The sequence below is a fragment of the Symphalangus syndactylus genome, chromosome 10 (genome assembly GCF_028878055.3).
Source record: "Symphalangus syndactylus isolate Jambi chromosome 10, NHGRI_mSymSyn1-v2.1_pri, whole genome shotgun sequence".
NCBI classification, from domain to species: Eukaryota; Metazoa; Chordata; class Mammalia; order Primates; family Hylobatidae; genus Symphalangus; species Symphalangus syndactylus.
This window is the reverse complement of record NC_072432.2, coordinates 16,103,870-16,121,779: the sequence shown is the minus strand read 5'-3', so window position 1 is coordinate 16,121,779 and position 17,910 is coordinate 16,103,870. Positions and strand designations below refer to the sequence as shown.

Below are 17,910 nucleotides of genomic sequence, written 5' to 3'. Positions count from 1 at the left end.
ATAATTCTCAGTAAACTATCACAAGGACAAAAAACCAAACACTGCATGTTCTCACTCATAGGTGGGAATTGAACAATGAGAACTCATGGACACAGGAAGGGGAATATCACACTCCGGGGACTATTGTGGGGTGGGGGGAGGGGGGAGGGACAGTAGTAGGAGATATACCTAATGCTAAATGACGAGTTAATGGGTGCAGGAAATCAACATGGCACATGGATACATATGTAACAAACCTGCACATTGTGGACATGTACCCTAAAACCTAAAGTATAATAAAAAAATAAAAATCACCATAATCCTAGGAACATGGCTATTTCCCATTTCTCTGAAAAGAAAACTGAGATAATGTAAGAAAGATAAGTTCCTCGAGGACACACAGGTTGAAGGAGGTTGAGCTGGTATTTGTTTGTTTTTTTGAGACAGAGTTTCACTGTCACCCAGGCTGGAGTGCAGTGGGACGATCTTGGCTCACTGCAACTTCTGCCTCCCCAGTTCAAGTGATGCTCATGCCTCAGCTTCCCGAGTAGCTGGCATTACAGGCATGCACTACCATGCCCAGCTAATTTTTGTATTTTTAGTAGAGATGGGGTTTCACCATCGTGGCCATGCTGTTCTCTAACCCCTGACCTCAAGTGATCTGCCCACCTCAGCCTCCCAAAGTGCTGAGATTATAGGCATGCACCACTGTGCCCAACCATGAGCTGGTATTTTTTGCATGCAGGTGGTCTGTCTTCTGGTCCTGCACTGGTGTCAACCATTGTGTACTGATGGGATGCTTGATGGGAGCAGGTAGGCATTTGTGCCTTCATTCTCTACTTTTATTTTGGCACTCACTGTATCATATACAGTGTATTATTTTAATCTATGTGTGTGCATACACACACATACACACAATAATGCTTAGTAAGATGTATAGATAATCTTAATCATGTAGGCTGATAGACTAGGAAACATGTTTGATTTGCTCAAGAAAACTCAAGCCTCTAACTCAAGGAAGCTACAGTCTGGAGGACATCGTATGCTGGAGGGTAACACCTGCAATTTGGGCATCGTAATGAACCAGTCACAAAGGGAAAGGTGCAAAGTTCTGGGAATTTCTAAGGTGAGGTAGAGAATCTTCTGGCAAGGAGGAAACCTATACAGTCTTGGAAGCCAATGAAGAAGAGGAGAGAGGTCAGAATTCAGAAAAATGATACAAAGAGGAATAGTATTATTGGGGCCTGTAGCTCCTAGCACCCATATATGGACATTACAGCTTATGTTCCACAGAGATGGTCATCAGTTTAAACCTCATTCTCAATCTTGTATATCCTGAAACCTGCCACTGGAGTCTCTGCATGTAGATCTGACTGGTGCTTGGAATGTCCTCCACCTATACTTGTTGAATGAAATACTTCCTATGGGATTTCATGTTTGATTTCTGTTGAAATTCAGTAGGAACATGTTATGTATAGATATAGAATTTTGTTCACATGTACATATTTCATTAAATTTGTTGCATAATGTGGAATGAACTTTCAATTCTATTGAAATTCCTTGGCTGAATAGAGGGCTTTGTTTGAGGAGGTTGGTGTACACTCAGTTATTTGCTAATCCAGGTTCTTTGGTGAATCTGTTTTGGGTCGTGTGATTTGAATGCCTTTTCTGGTGTTAGCTTAGGAGTAAATTCATTGTCATAAACTATCCATGAGTAACTCTTGTTCATGTCTTTAGCCTGCATGTTGAAAGTATTTCATAGTGCTATGAAGTATATTCAAATACTAGTTTTCATTTTTCATGTTATGATTTTGTGAAATGTGCTTTTTAATTTGATATACTACAAAGATGGCATGGTTTAGCTCTGTGTCCCCACCCAAATCTCATGTTGATTTGTAATCCTCAGTGTTGGGGGAGGTACCCGGTGGAGGTGATTGGATTATCAGGGCAGATCTTCCCCTTGCTGTTCTCATGATAGTGAGTGAGTCCTCATGAGATCTGATGGTTTAAAAGTGTGTGGCACTTCCCTCTCCACTCTCTCTCTCTCCTGCCACCAAGTGAAGAAGGTCCTTGCTTCCCTTTCCCCTTCCACCATGATTATCAGTTTCCTGAGGCCTCCTGGTAATGCTTCCTGTTAAACCTGTGCAGCTGTGAGCCAATTAAACCTCTTTTCTTCATAAGTTACCCAGTCTCAGGTAGTTCTTTATAGCAGTATGAGGATGGACCAATACAAAAGGTAACAAAAATTATGGTACTCAGAAATGATACCATTTTTTTCTTCTTTAAAATTTAAATTTAACTACTTTTTTTTTTAAGAGAGAGATAGGGTCTTGTTCTGTTGCCCAGCCTGGGGTGCAGTGATGTGAGCATGGTTCACTGAAGCCTCGAATTCCTGGGCTCAAGCAATTCTCCTGCCTTAGCCTCCCGAGTAGCTGGGACTACAGGCATTCACCACCACACCCAACTAATTAATTAATTTTTTTTTTTTTGGTATACACAGGGTTTTGTTTTGTTGCTCAGGTTGGCCTCAAACTCCTGGCTTCAAGTGACACTCTTGTCTCAAAGTGTTTGGATTACAGGCGTGAGCCACTGAGCCCAGCCAAAAAAAAAGTGGCTAGTAACATTTATTTTCATACAACCAATTATATCATCATGAGTTGGTTTAAAGTATTGGTTCAATTCTTAGGGATGCTAAATACAGTAAATATTACAAAAGTGCCATGAATAACTGGTGATCAAGGAGTAATGCATTGAGGTCCCTCTGTTGTACCCAGGACTTTCTCTGTACTGGACATGCATCAGCTATTCAATTGGTTTACTCTGTTGTGGTATAATGATACCTATCAATTTGGGAGTCTAGTTAAACACACAAACTGGAGGAGGCTGGGTCGGGTCTGGGCAGCACTGGAGGGCAGTTGTTATAATTTGTTAGCATCTTTCTTCCCGACTGTGGTCAAGGCAGTGGCATCTTGGAAATGTCATAGCTTTTCTTCACTGTCCCCTATGAGGAAAAGCAGTCCAGATCTGTTTATAAACAAGCACTGTATCTCCTACCTTAAAGGATTCTGCAACGGGAGATATACTGATAGTTTCAAGCTGCAGTTACAGGACCTACAGTTCTTGCTTTGATAAGAGAGAACTTAGTCCATCGGCTGTCATGTTAAAATGAAAGAAATGCGGGTAAAATCCTAAATCCAAGAATAAAAACTCCAGACTGACTATAACAAAACAGATTCTTGTGACTCGGGGAATTGTTTAACCATGGTGATAAACTTGTTCACGAATATCATAAATGTAGCAGCAGTAGTAGCCCTTGCTGTGAGTCTGTACTTTAGAAAGAACAATGGTAAGGCTTTGTATGCTTGAATCTCAAGTCAGAATAGGAGACATCATTTTGCTCTCTGCTCTTTTGAGAAGATCCATTGTTCCTATTTGAAGAAATTCCCAGACATTCTGGCTGTTCTGATCATTTTTCTTTCTCATGCCTCAGGTGGCAAACTGACAGTGGGTAGGAGAGTGCAAACACTGGGGCAATAGAAATTATGTAAATGTTGCATTCCAGCAACAAAACTTTCAACCCCTTGAGGTCTTTTAGACAGCATTAATTCTAGAAATTAGATACAAAATTTAACTTTTTCATGCTAATAATGATTTCATAAAGAAAAACTCGTTAGTAAAGGTGACAAATATGAAGTTCTATTGAACATTTAAATTCAGGAATCTCAGTGAGTGCCCTAGGGAGATATTTACCCAGCCAATGACTCTCTGATGTTATTAAGAAGTAATTTATTCAAGGAAGTCTCCATTCATGAGTTTACATAAGAACAATACCTACTTTTCAAAGGCTTGTGTTCTCAGTATAGAACACATCTAATTTACAATGACTTTTGGTTAAAATTTTCATTAGGTTGGTTCAATAGTATTTGATAATTTTAATTCAGTTTTATGAGATCCCAGGTTCCCATTTACAGGAAGAGAAAATGCATAGGAAATAAATTTTTAAAGAGCAAATTCATCTTTCAAGTGGGCTCTGTTAATTTCAGTAGCAAATCTGAGGTGGAGGAAAGTTAATGTTTAGTATTTCTATGGCAGTCCGTTTGGGCAGAGGTGACCGGTATCCTTTAAAAACAATTCAGGTCCACTGTATCAGCACTTTGCATGTGCCCATCTGTGCAGCACTTCCACAAGGGACTCTTTGGTGAAATACTGAAATGAAAAAACAGCACCACAGTTTAAGTGTAGGGTGTTTTCATGGGCACAGAAAAGCAGAATCAAAACAGGTAAGGAGCATATGCTGCCGGTTCCTGAAACGAGGGTTAGGGAGCATACGATGGCCAGAGATCAGGAATTTAGGTAGGAAAACCACTATGTAAGATTTCATCAAGAAGGTGGGATCAGGGCAGACTCAGAGTTCCACATATAAGAAGATAGGGCTGGGCATGGGACCAGTCATCCCAGTAGAGTGGAATGAGCCTTTTGTAGCACAAATCTGACTTCCTGCTTGTATCAGTCTATTTTCATGCTGCTATGAAGACACATCTGAGACTGGGTAATTTATAAAGAAAAGAGGTTTAATTGACTCACAGTTCCACATGGCTGGGGGGCCTCAGGAAACTTACAATCACGGCGGAAGGTGAAACAGGCATGTCTTACATGGTGGCAGGTGAGAGAAGCAAGAGCCAAGTGAAGAGGGGAGCCCCTTATAAAACCAGATCTCATGAGAACTCACTCACTATCACAAGGATAGTATAGGGGAAACTACCCTATGATTCAATTATGTCCACCTGGTCCCACCCTTGACACCTGGGGATTATTACAACTCAAGGTGAGATTTGGGTGGGGACACAGAGACAAACCACGTCACTGCCCCAGAAGGGAAGATCTCAGGGATGCGGTGATCACAACCCTGCCAATGTAATGAGGACTTTGCCCAATTTGACTGGAAATAAAACAAGTTAACAAGAGATTGCAAAAAAACAAAACAAAACAAAAGCCCAACCCCATCCCCCCCCCCAAAATATCCAAAAACCCAAAGCCACAGAAAATTAAAGATTTTAGCAATGAAGTTTCCAGGTAAAGCTACCTGGTTTAGACTTCCAAGGTAATAACTTCAAATGTTTTTCCCAGGTAATCTGCAATCCTATCAACACTCTCCCAATTTTTTCAACCAATTGAAAGGATCTATTTGCCAACAACAAAATCATCTTCTCACGTTATTACCACCGTGTTGACACTGTTGAATTGTAAATAAAATGTCCTGTCACATTAAGCAGCACGGTCCTGAAAAGTTAGCTGCGATTTGCTTAGCTGCGATCACCCTCAATGAAAGATCGAGGAGGGCAAGCCACTCCCAGGACACCATGACCATTCTGAACTGGCCTCTTTCCCCTGACTCTTCAGGTAAAGGAAGAGAACTAGGAAACAATTATTCCGTGAATTTGATCAATGCAGAAAACCAAACTAGATTAGACACCTTCTAAATATCAGTTTCCCCCAACTAACAGTCTTATATGTGTTTCTTCTCTTTATTTAGCTCATGAAAGTGGCTGTGGTCTACTTAGAAAACAGATTCTTTCACACTTGTCTCAACCCACAGCAAAGAAGGAACTGGCTTCTTTCTCAGTAGGAGGCCTGGGCTATAAAATCAGCCTCATATTAAGGTGAATTCAAAATAATATCTCCTGAATTTTTAGGGCTTGGCCTTTGAGACACCATATAAAACCTTTGAAACCAAAGTCAAAAGCCCTGTGTGTTAGTTGGGTATGGACTTTGCAATCTGTCTAAAACACATTCTGATAGTATTAGAAGTGAATCTACAGAATATATCGTATGTGATTGCCATTGTCATTATAAGTTACGGCTCTGTATTTTATAGTACATAATAAAATGAAATGATAAAAGTGACATTAAACTTAGAATTTCAGTGCTTAAATCACACATTTGATTCATCATTTGGCAGCTAAATGTCTCTTAAGTACTGTGGAAAGTTTTATGATTTAATGTTTGCCTAAAGAATGGAAAGAAATGGGTAAAGCTGTGTCACTAAGTACAGTTGAACGATGCTGCATAAAACCACCAGAAAGCAGACGACGGTCTAGTTTCCTTTGGCTTCTGAGAAGAGAAAGACCAAAATCTGAGCTGCTCTGTATACTTCTGGCCTCCTGGTTCCTAGAGGATCATCAAAACCACACCATGCACAGAATAAGCACAGGTTTACCTGCTTTCTTACCACTGCACTTAACTTGCCCTGACAACATTTTGAGGCCCTTCGTTATGCCTAAGAAACTGATATTTTGGTCTCTGGTGGTTGTTTGTACTTAGCCTCTTGTCTTTGTTGGTTTTGCTCCAACCAAAGAGAATCCACTGAGATATGGGAAATCTTAACTCTCAATGCTTAAAGGCTCAATGAACTAGCTCCTAGTGCTGTGAATAGGATGTGACTGCAGGGTTTTCTGAAAACCTTGTTGACTATGCACCTGTTTCTCAGATTTAGGAGCTTCAAAATAGGATGTGCTATTCTTGGGATGGGAGCTGGCCTAATTTGACAAAGCTCTTGTTGCTATTTTTTTTTTTTTTTTGAGACAGGGTCCTGCTCTGTCACCCAGGCTAGAGCACAGTCACGTAATCTCGATTCACTGCAGGCTCAACCTCCTGGGCTCAGGCGATCCTCCCACCTCAGCCTCCTGAGTAGCTGGGACCACAGGTGCATGCCTCATGCCCAGCTAATTTTGTTTATGTTTTGTAGAGATGGGGGTCACATAATATTCCCTAGGCTGGTCTTGAATTCCTAGACTCAAGCTATCCACCTGCCTTGTCGTCTCAAAGTCCTGGGATTACAGGCGTGAGCCACTGTGCCTGGCTCATTATTTATTACTTTTTAAACTTTGTTTTACTGAACCTTCTGGCAATGGAAATCATTTTCCATATCCTGACCCCCACAGTCATTGCTCAAATGTCTGGTAAGAAGGCGGGATGTAGAACAGTAGTGTCTGGTTTCCAAACTCACTTTGTTTGGGCTCTGGCTACAATTAGAGAATTGTATATCAAATCGCACACTGATAGAGGAACAATGTAATTCGTGATGCAATCTGATGATGATTCTAGAGGATTTGTGAAGGTCCCATTACTCCCTGTAATGCTGGCTCATCTGTTGACTCCTACTGAAATAGCTGCAGTCCTCCATCATCCGTGCTTCATCCCTTCATCCCAAGGTAGGAATCCCTGTGATACGTAAAGGTTGTAACATAGATAATTCCCTAAGGTGTTATTAATCATAACTAAAGGTACAGAAAGTGTGTGTGATTTTTTTTTTGTGTGGGGTGGGACTAGGAGTCCCTAAAGGTAGAAATTCTGAAAAGGAGTGGAAGGAAAGAGAAACAGTAAAGAGGAAAAAGGAGAAGAAATAGAAAATCCAGAGGTCCTGGGGACCCTCTTGCTTGACGACTTTTGCCTTTGGTCCTCCTGTTGACAAAACTCTAAGGTTTTAAAGAATCTAAATTGCTTTTTGTCACCTTCTCAGTTAGAGAGGCTAATCCTAATATTAATGAACACACCTGAGCAATGAAATCATAAGTTTTTTTTCTTTCATAACCAAGCCCATCATATATCACCTACATTACAACTGCTATCCACGCAATGCATATGTGTTTTAGGATTAAGTAACTTTTTCTTTCCCATCTGTGCTCTAAAACTGTGCCATATGTCACCTAACAACGTATTTTCCATTATTCTTTTATTCAGTTCACTGCATGTTATTCCTCTTGCCCCTTGAAAATGAGCCTGTCTGTAATCAGAAATCACTTCCGCTCACAGCTCAGTGCACCTACTGTAGATGTGGCAAATATGTGTTTATGGGGCTGGTAATTGGATTAAAACATTGAAAAGAAACAGAAAGATGGGCTGTATTGAAATGAATGGAAAACACAAGCATGAAAATCAACAAAACCAAAATGAATTAAAAGCTCCAATGAATGAAATCGCTATTAATAGGAGTTATTTATCAGTAACAATGCCCTGGATTTTGCAGTGCTCAACATTCAATTGCAATGACATTTAAAAACCTAAGTGGAGGAGGAAAATAACTTTTGAACAGACTTTCTGTGAGAATGTTTTGAAAATGGCTGATCAGTTTCTGTGTATCTTCTGGCTGCGTTTATGCTGTTCATAAGTCTTCCTTGCCCGTGGATATTGAAATACTATAGTAGGGAAAATGTCCTGTGTTAAATTATTTAAGAGGGCAAATTAATTATTCTTTTAAATTTGGGTGCTATTTTGAAACTTGAAATTAGAGAAAAGAGAAAGCAAGTGTGATCTCTTTTCACAAAGTCTTGCTGCGTTCTGTGAGTGTGGCACTGGGGGCTTGCTGGTCCATGTTGTCAATCCAGGAGTGATGGAGTTCATATACAGCTGATTGCTTCCATTCTCAAAACAGACTCATAGAATTCAGTTTCGGAACAGTCTTCTAATACTGTTATTCAAAATACCTTTTACAAAGAAGCCGACGTTTTGGGGGAAACCCAAGAAAACATCTAGCAATAGAACAAAAGCGATCATAATACAGAAATGTGCAATCAAACAGTCATCCAGGAATGCTGATATCCAACAACAAGTAGGCTCTTATGTAAATGTGATCCAAAGAGACAACGGATCAGATTCAACAGTAAACTGAATCCAGAAGAAAAAAAAATGCAAAGAGAAACAACAGAAATGTTTATATCCCAGGAACAACAAAAAGCAGAAAACCAAAGCCAAGCGAATAAACCACCCTCACTACTTGTCCAGCAGGTGCTGTTCAAATGGAACACTTTCAGTCTGCGCAAGAAGCAAGCTCTTACCTGAAGGGCCGGATCACTCCTTTGTGTAGCTCTGTAGACCTAAATATGAAGAAAATAGAAGCAATGAAGCACAGTCCTCCAACTTGTGAAACATGCTCTATAACATGTCATTTTTTTAAGAATTGTTCTTTAAGAAAAACGGTGAAGCAATGGGTAACAACTAAGTGAGATTAATTTTGTGTTATTTTCTCTTGTAAATTTCTCATTGTGCTCACTGACCTACAGTGAACGCAGACGTGAAATTTACTTGTGGAAGGCTTGTTGTTCCCTGTCAGAGTAAAATAATTTTGCTGAATTAATTGATTTTTGATTTCTACTACATCTACGCAAGTAAGATTTTACTCAGGTTGGTCCATATTACATTGAGGATTTTGATACCTGTTGGCTACCTTCTATTTTACCCTATCAATTGAATGAGAGGTAAAGAAGAAAATTCAAGCCCTTCTTCTGCCACAGAAATTCTCTCTAGAGACTTAATGTCAGAGGATTATTATGGAAATCTCTTAATCTGTTTTATTTTGATGGTAAAATCTAGAACGTTAGCCAATTGTTTGGGTCAAATGTTTACTGAAATCCATTTACTACATGTAAACTTTTTTATTTTTTAGCTAAGCAATACAAACAAACTTGGTTCCAAAATGGGTTTTATATGAGTTACAATTCATTTTCATGGTTGTCAGTGGTGTAAGATTGATGAATTAGGAGCTGTGAGGAATATGCTATTATAAATGAAAAACCTGAACTTCAGTCTAGAATGCTTGAATTCATGAACCTAGACTAGGGCTTGGTAAACTGTAGCCCATGGGCCAAATCTAGCCTGTTAGCCTCTGACTTGTGAGCTAAGAATCATTTTTACTTTTTTAAATGGTTAAAAAAATCAAAAGAACAGCACTATTTCATGGCATGTGAAAATTTTATGAAATTAAAATTTCATTGTGCACCAATAAAGTTTTCTGGAGCACAGCCATGTGCACTTGTTTATATATAGTCTGTGGCTCCTTCCATGCTATGAGGGCAGTAGGTGAGTAGTTGGAATGGAGAGGGTATGACCTGCACATCTTAAAATATTTACAACCTGGCCCTTTTAGAAAAGTGTACTAACCCCTGACCTGGGCAGTCATTGATTTCATCTCGGTTGGAGGTTTGGAGGCAGATAATGTGATGAGACCCTAACAACTGACACTGATCAATAAGGTAGGTGAATGCTAACTTTTCAAACCATTAAAATAAAAAGAACTGTATTTTGTCCTGGGGCCTGTAGGTCACTCACAGCAGTCTATGAGGGGTATAAACATGAATAAATGGAGTCCTTAACTGTCTGTGCTGGAAGTCCCAGGCTGAATTCATTGCTGTACTTTAGATACTCATCAATTCTACTCTTCATCTGATAAGACTTTATTCTTAATATTTGATAAGAATATCTAGATCATTAATTCAATACAGAATAAATAAAAACTCTTGAGAGAAGCAAATCAAAATATTTAAGTATATATCTAATTATTATTCACATGAGGAATTTGCATGAAGCTAAAAAAGTCTACATATTTCTGTGACTTATACAAATAATACTTAAGCATTTATATGAAATTGAAAAATGTTCACAACCAAACTATATTTTTAATGAAAAGATATAAACACATAAACATACCTATTCATATATATGTAGTAAACAATTAACCTTGCTAAAAGAGAGCTCTGGACTTTTCCCTTGGCCCTGGGAAATTATGGCTAAGTTCTTGGAATGTCCTGTTTGATATGAGTGTCACTGTTTACCTGGGCCTCTTGGACTGCACCAGATAGGCTATGCTAACAATGTGATTTATGTCAGGGGCCTTGGGCCATGCACTATCCGAGTGATTTTTGGTGAAGCTGGAGACAAAGGCCTTGCATAGGTCAACCGTGTTTTTGTAACCAAGCCCCAATAAGAACTCTGGACAACAAGCTTGGTGGGCTTCTGTGGTTGGCCTATAGCATACAAATTGTCACACACCATGTTTCTGGGAGAAGTAAGCACTGTCTACAAAACTCCAGTGGGAGAGGATTACTAGAAGCCTGGCTTTTGGAACTGTCCTGGATTCTGCCCCATGTGCCCCTCCCCTTGGCTGATTTTAATCTGCATCCTTTCACTATAATAAACCAAAACTGTTGAGTATGAGCACTTTTGTGAGTTTTGTGATCTTTCTAGAAAATTTTCAAACCTGAAGGTAGTCTTAGGGATCCCTAAACTTGCAACTGGTGTCAGAAGTAGGGGTGGTCTTGAGGACCCCCAAACTCTGCAGTACATATACATTTTTTAAATTTGTTTATGCACATACACACATACATACATACATACAAATCATGCTACCAGGGTTTTGTGCATGTTTTGGGGAGTGGATAGCATGTGGATTCTAGAATGCTAACGATTCTTGATCTGGTGGTGGTTAAATGAGTATTAATGTATCATTATTCTTTAACCTGTAAATATACATTTTATATACTCTTCTGCATTTATAATATCACAGTATTTTAATAAAGAGGAAAAACTCTCCATAGAGCAAGATATTCACACACATCCACACAAGGTTCTGTGCAGCAACTAAAGCATTCACCTATACCAGAGATTACCATTCTAAGTTGAAGGAGAAAAACGAATAACGTAACATTCATGTATTTATCGTGTATTTTTCAATGGACAGCGATGTGTGTCACTATGTACCACATATCTGCTGAATATATTTAAAAGAGTATTATAAGTAACAGTTTTATTTTGAAATGTCAATATTGTGTTGATAATTGTGGAAACTAAATGATGGATATATGAGGGTTCATTATCCTGGTGTGCTTTGGGTATGTTCACATTTTTTCATGATAAAAAAGGTTTTTAAAATTAAAACAGGGCCGGGCATGGTGGCTCACACCTGTAATCCCAGCACTTTGGGAAGCCAAGGCGGGCGGATCACTTGAGGTCAGCCTGGCCAACATGGTGAAACCCCATCTCTACTAAAAATACAAAAATTAGCTGGGCACGGTGGAGGGTGCCTGTAGTCCCAGCTACTCGGGAGGCTGAGGTGGGAGAATGGCTTGAACCCAGGAAGTGGAGGTTGCAGTAAGCCGAGATCGCATCATTTCACTCCAGCCTGGGAGACAGATCGAGACTTTGTCAAAAAAACAAAAACAAAAAACAAAACATAAAAAGATTACCATTTTATCCTTAGTCTTATTACTCAGGGGCTACTGCCTATTTTTCATGAAGAGAGCAGTCACTAAGATGTATTCAAATTGGAGACATATCCTCCTGCACCATCTCCCACCATTCTCAATAAATTATAGCCACCGGTTTATAAATAAACAAGTATTATTTTAGCTTTTTACAATAATATGCTAAAGTGGGGGGTGGAGATAAAACTCTCCTGAAATCCTTTTATTTTAGCTTAGTTTTTCAAGGATCATAATCACAATTCCCCTGGTCATGTGAGGGAATTGGTTTTGATTTGTTTTATTTGCTCTTTTCTGGAGACTTAGAAATTCTGTTCTACTGCTTATATGTGTATCCTGGAATGGAGTATTTGATTCATCTTATTTTGACCTCATTGTAGCAGCATAAACCCCATCTGTGCGGGTTAAATGACTCCAAATCTCAGATCCCCAGTAGATCCCAAAAGGATCCTAACAGAGAACTGTAACTTCCTCCATGAACAGGAACTGGGATCTCTCCCCCTATTTAATCACCTATCCAAGTTCTGGGAATACGGTGTGCTTAGGTGAACAGTTTTTTTTTTTTTTTTTTTTGAGACAGAGTCTTACTCTGTTGCCAAGGCTGGAGTGCAGTGGCGCGATCGCTGCTCACTGCAAGCTCCGCCTCCCGGGTTCACACCATTTTACTGCCTCAGCCTCCTGAGTAGCTGGGACTACAGGCACCCGCCACCACTCCCGGCTAATTTTTATATTTTTAGTAGAGACAGGGTTTCATCGTGTTAGCCAGGATGGTCTTGATCTCCTGACCTCGTGATCTGCCCGCCTTGGCCTCCCAAAGTGCTGGGATTACAGGCGTGAGCCACCGCACCCAGCCTTAGGCAAACAGTTTTTAATGGATTGATCACAAGCAAAATTCGACCCTATCAACAGTCAGTCTCCTTCACTCACAGAGATGCATTTGGTGCAGTTTCTGGCCTTTTGGCCATCATTGCATATCTACATTGTGGGGACCTTGGGTCGTGCACTAACACATTGACATTGGTGAGGCTGGAATCAAAGATCAGCCCTGCAGATGGTCAACCCTGTTTATGTAACCGAGCCCCCTATGTGTACTATGTGCAGCGCTTTCCATGGAAAGACCACCATCATCTTTCGGGTAGCAAAGACCGGCTGCAAAATAACATAATTCTTTATAGCCAGATCATTGAACTTTAGCAGTCACCAGTGCTTACTATCTGACAAATCTGATTACTGCCTGAAATATAGATGCTGTAATATGGTCACAGTAAGGCAAAACAATTTTAAATGTTCATTTAACTTCTTAAAATGTCAGGTATAATTTCTTGACCTTAAAACAATCAAACAAACCGAAAACACAATTTGGAAACAATTTTCGCTAGATATTGGGATCCATAAGTATCTCCTATAAAGTAATTTTACAGGCAATAAAGAGAAAAAGATTATAAAGATGGCTAGATAGCTAACTGAGTAGAATAGTCAGAATATGCCAAAGAAGCAGAGAGTTTTGCCACAGGTCTGCACCAGTAGTCTGCTCAGGCAGAGTAATACATATACACTAAAGATGGTAACTTACTAGGTCATGTTATAAAGTGACTGTCTTGCAAAATTCACCCAGATTGACTGTCACAAGTCAATTCCTGGCAATTGCATTACCTGTCTTCATCTGATTCCATTGTTCATATAGTCCTAAATAATCAGGCTAGTCTCATTGATTAGTGGCTTGTTCTGGCCAACTGAGCAACTCAATCAAATTGACCCTGTGGCAACTTGTTTCATTGCTTAGCAGATAACAGCTAGGATTCCCCCAAAGCCTGAGTCAGCCATCTTTGAGCATGTAAAGCAATAAACTTGAGGCTGCTTCCAAGCAAAGAGCACAGTTGTAGAGAACAAACCACTGGGTGGCACTACCGCATGTGGTTTCAAGGAGAGCTTGGCTACACTAATGGAGGATCTCAAATCTTAACGTGTGTTGACAATCATTCAGTGGAATTTGCAGGTACTCTGATTTCTGGGTCCCACCCCAGAGACACTGATTCAATATTCTGTATTGGGGCCCCAGGGATATGCATTTTTCAATAGGTACCTAAATAATTCTGATTGTGATTGTCTCAGAGAATCTTAGAGAAATACAAAGCTTTATTTGCCCTGTGGTCCAAACCTCAACAGTCAGAACTGCTTCTACCTTTCCAAAAGGGGCAGTTGGTTTCTACTATCACCATTCAATTCATGGGCTTATGTCAGGGCCTTTAAGCAGCCATAAATTCTATGATCCAGTAGAAAAGGTTGTAGCCCAAGGCTCTGTCCACAAGCTGTAATACCCACTCGGCCAGTGTATAAATGGTACTTACTTGGTTTCTATGTAAATGATGTGAACCTCCAAAGTATTTTATTAACATCCTGTAACTGTATATTCTAATGTCCCCAGAGAATAATCTTGGCTGATTTCTCTCTGCAGACTATACATTGCTATAGCCCCCATTATTTTACAGCTGTAAAGTAAAACCATGAGCAGCTGGGCTGAACTGGTCTGCTTTTTTGGACCATATTAGAAGACTTTATATTGTTAATAAATGGAGGCAGTTAAAGGTTAAATATTTAGTTCATCTAGCCCTTAGAATACTGAATGATTGTAAAGACAATTTTAATTTAATTCCCCAAATAAGTTAGCATTCCTAGTTATTAATAGTCTAAAAGTACTGTCTGTTTCTGGTTCCATACTTAGCCAGCTTGGAAGCTGTCACTCCACCCTAATAACGAGTAAAACGATGCATGACAACAGCTCTTCTTAGATCTGTAAAAGAAGTAGGTTCACAGGACAAACCTCTGCCCTCCAAATTGGAAACACATCATAGGCAGACACAAAAAAAATCAGAACCTACAGGAGCAGAAACCTCCATGGGAACCAGGGCTGGGGTAGGAAAACTGTAACTGTAACTGGTGACTCGCTGGAGGCTTGATGTGAACAAGCCTGAGAACCAAAAGCTCTAGGGGAACCCCCTCACACTTTGGTGAATTTTACCTACAGGGGCTTGATCAGGCCCTCACAGTGAATGAAAGAGAAAAATCTCTTGGTGCTTCTGGCATGGGGAGAGGCCAAGGAACCATTTTTGAAACACACCAGATCACTCTGTTCTTTTAAACAAAGTCTACCCTTAGGAAAAGCTAGTTAACCACGGTCTAATGTGCTAGAGTTTTATCAGAGCGTCACTGACCCAGGAAAAGGGAAAAAGTTCAACTCTACCCAGCTGTGTGGCCTTCCCCATGGGAGAGGGAACTACCCAGTTCCAACCCACTCTGGCTTTCCGCTGGGAGAAGGAAAAAACTCAACTCTAGCCCACTCCAGCCATCCTGTCTCACCTAAGGAAGGAGAAATAAAATGAGAAACACTTGGAAAGTTCACAGTTCAGAAGCACAAACTCACTGAAAGACGGAGACCTAATTATAAGGCCACAGAATGCTTCCCGTCCCCCCACACCTTACCACTACATTATTAAAGGCCTACCAACAGCAGTTCCTCTTCCCAGTACACCATCTCCAGCTACCAAGAAAAGATTACAAGCCATACTAAAAGGCAAAAGCACAGTTTGAAGAGATACAGCAAGGATTAGAACCAAACATACTGGGAAGGTGGAATTATCAGAGAGGGAATTTAAAACAACTGTGATTAATATGCTAAGCAATCTATGTAAGAAAGTAGATAGCATATTAAAACATATGTAAAATGTAAGAAAAGAGATGGAAATCCTAAGAAGGAAGCTGGAAGACATGCCACAGATCAAAAACACAGTAACAGAAATGGAAGAATGCCTTTAATGGGCTTATTGGAGGACCTGACATGGCTGAGGAAACAATCTCTGAGTTTGAGAAAATCTTAATGAAAACCTCCAAAACTGAAAAGCAAAGAGAACAAAGACTGATAAAAACAGAATATTCAAGAACTATAGGAAAACTAAAAAAAAAGACATAAAATGTGTAACGAGAATATAAGAAGGGAAAGAAAGAGAAAAAGAAATACTTGAAACATAGCTGAAAAATTCCCTAAATTAACGTCAGACACCAAACCATAGATCCAGGAAGCTCAGAGAACACTAAACAACAAAAATGCCAGAACTACACCTAGGCCTTTCATTTTCAAACAAAAGAAAATCAAAGATAAAGAAGAAATTCTGAAAGTCAAAGGGAAAAAAACCCCGCTTATCTATGGAAGGAAGATTCACCTCTGACTTCTCAGAAACCGCGTAAGCAAAAAAAGAGTGGAGTGAAACAGTTAAGGTGTTGAGAGAAAGAAACCAGCAACCTAGACTCCTATACTCTATGAAGTTATTTTTCAGTAGTGATGGAGAAATAAGGACTTTCTTAGGAAAATAAAAATTGAGAAAATTTGTTGCTAGTAGATCTCTCTTGCAAGGGATATTAGAAGAACTACTTTAGAGAGAAATAAAATAACGTAAGTCAGAGCTCAGATCTACATAAATAAAGGGAGCATATCAAAAAAGAAAAAGGTAAAATAAAAACATTAATTCTTTTTTTTTAATATATCAGCTAACAGTATGTTCAAAATCACAGCAACAATGATTTCAGCTATATATGCTTGTGTGTGTGTTTGTATGTACCTCGGTATATGTATGCTTCTATATACATATAAATGAAATAAATGACAGCAATGGTACAAGGGATGGGAGAAAGGAATTAGAATTATTTTGTTATTATAAGGTACTCTCACTGACTTTGAAGTTGCACCGTGTTATTTGAAAGTGGGCTTGAATTTGTTTTTCTTTTTGAAATTAATCACTCTAAGGCAACCACTAAGAAAGTAAGAAAAAAAGTATAACTAATCTTGTAAGAAAGGAGAGAAAATAGTCATATCAAATCTGCAATTAAACCCACAAAATGCAGAAAAGAAGTGGAAGAAAAACTAGGAACAAAGAACAATAGCAACAAAAAGGAAATAGTAACAAATATGGTAGACAGCAATCCAATTATATTGATAATGATTTTGAATGCCAATGATCTAAATGCAGCAATGAAAACACAGACTGTTATACTAGATCAAACAACAAGACTCAATTGCATGTTTTCTACAAGAATCTCACTTTAAACATGAAGATATATACAGATTAAAAGTAAGCAGATAAAGAACAATATACCATGCTAACACTAATCAAAAGAAAGAAGGAGTTGCTGTATTAATTTCAAAAAGAACAGACTTCAAAGGAAAATTATCAAGGATAATGAAGGACATTAACTAATAAAAATGGGATCAATTCTCCAAGAAAACAATGGTTCTTAATGTGTAGGTGCCTAAAATCAGGGCATGAAAATATACCAGGCAAAACCAATAGCACTGCAAGGAGAAATAAACTAATCCATGATTATAGTTAAAGACTTTAATACCCCTCTATCAGCAATTCACAGATCCAGCAGGCATACAACAATACTGTCAATCAACTGGATATAATGGACATCTATAAATTACTTGATCCAAGAGCAGCAGAATACTCATTCTTCTCAAGCTGACATGGAAGATTCACGAAGACAGACAATATTCTGAGCTATAAAACACTGCTTAGCAATTTTCCAAAGACAGAAATCATATAATGTCTGCTGTCAGGCCACAATGGAATTAAATTAGAAATCAATGATAAAAGAGAGCTGGAAAATCAGAAGCTATGTGGAGATTAAAAAATAGACTTCTATAAAACATGTATGTGCAAGAGAAATTTAAAAAATATTTTAAGCCAAATGAAAATGAAAACACAGCTAATCAAAACGTGTGGGATGCAGTGAAGTCAGTGCTTTGAGGGGAATTTATAGCATTGAATGCATATGTTAGAGAAGATAAAAGATCTAAAATCAATTATCTCAGCTTCTACTGTAGGAAACTAAGAGGAAATTAAAC

General features: G+C 39.0%; 1 protein-coding gene across 1 annotated transcript in view; it reads right to left on the bottom strand.

Moving 5' to 3' along the window:
* CELF2 (CUGBP Elav-like family member 2) overlaps positions 1-17,910 on the bottom strand; it is an 868,560-nt gene that overhangs the window by 645,662 nt on the left and 204,988 nt on the right. The window contains exon 2 of the mRNA XM_063611064.1: positions 8,814-8,852. The gene's annotated coding sequence lies outside the window, so the exon portion shown is untranslated. The remainder of the gene's footprint in view (positions 1-8,813; positions 8,853-17,910) is intronic.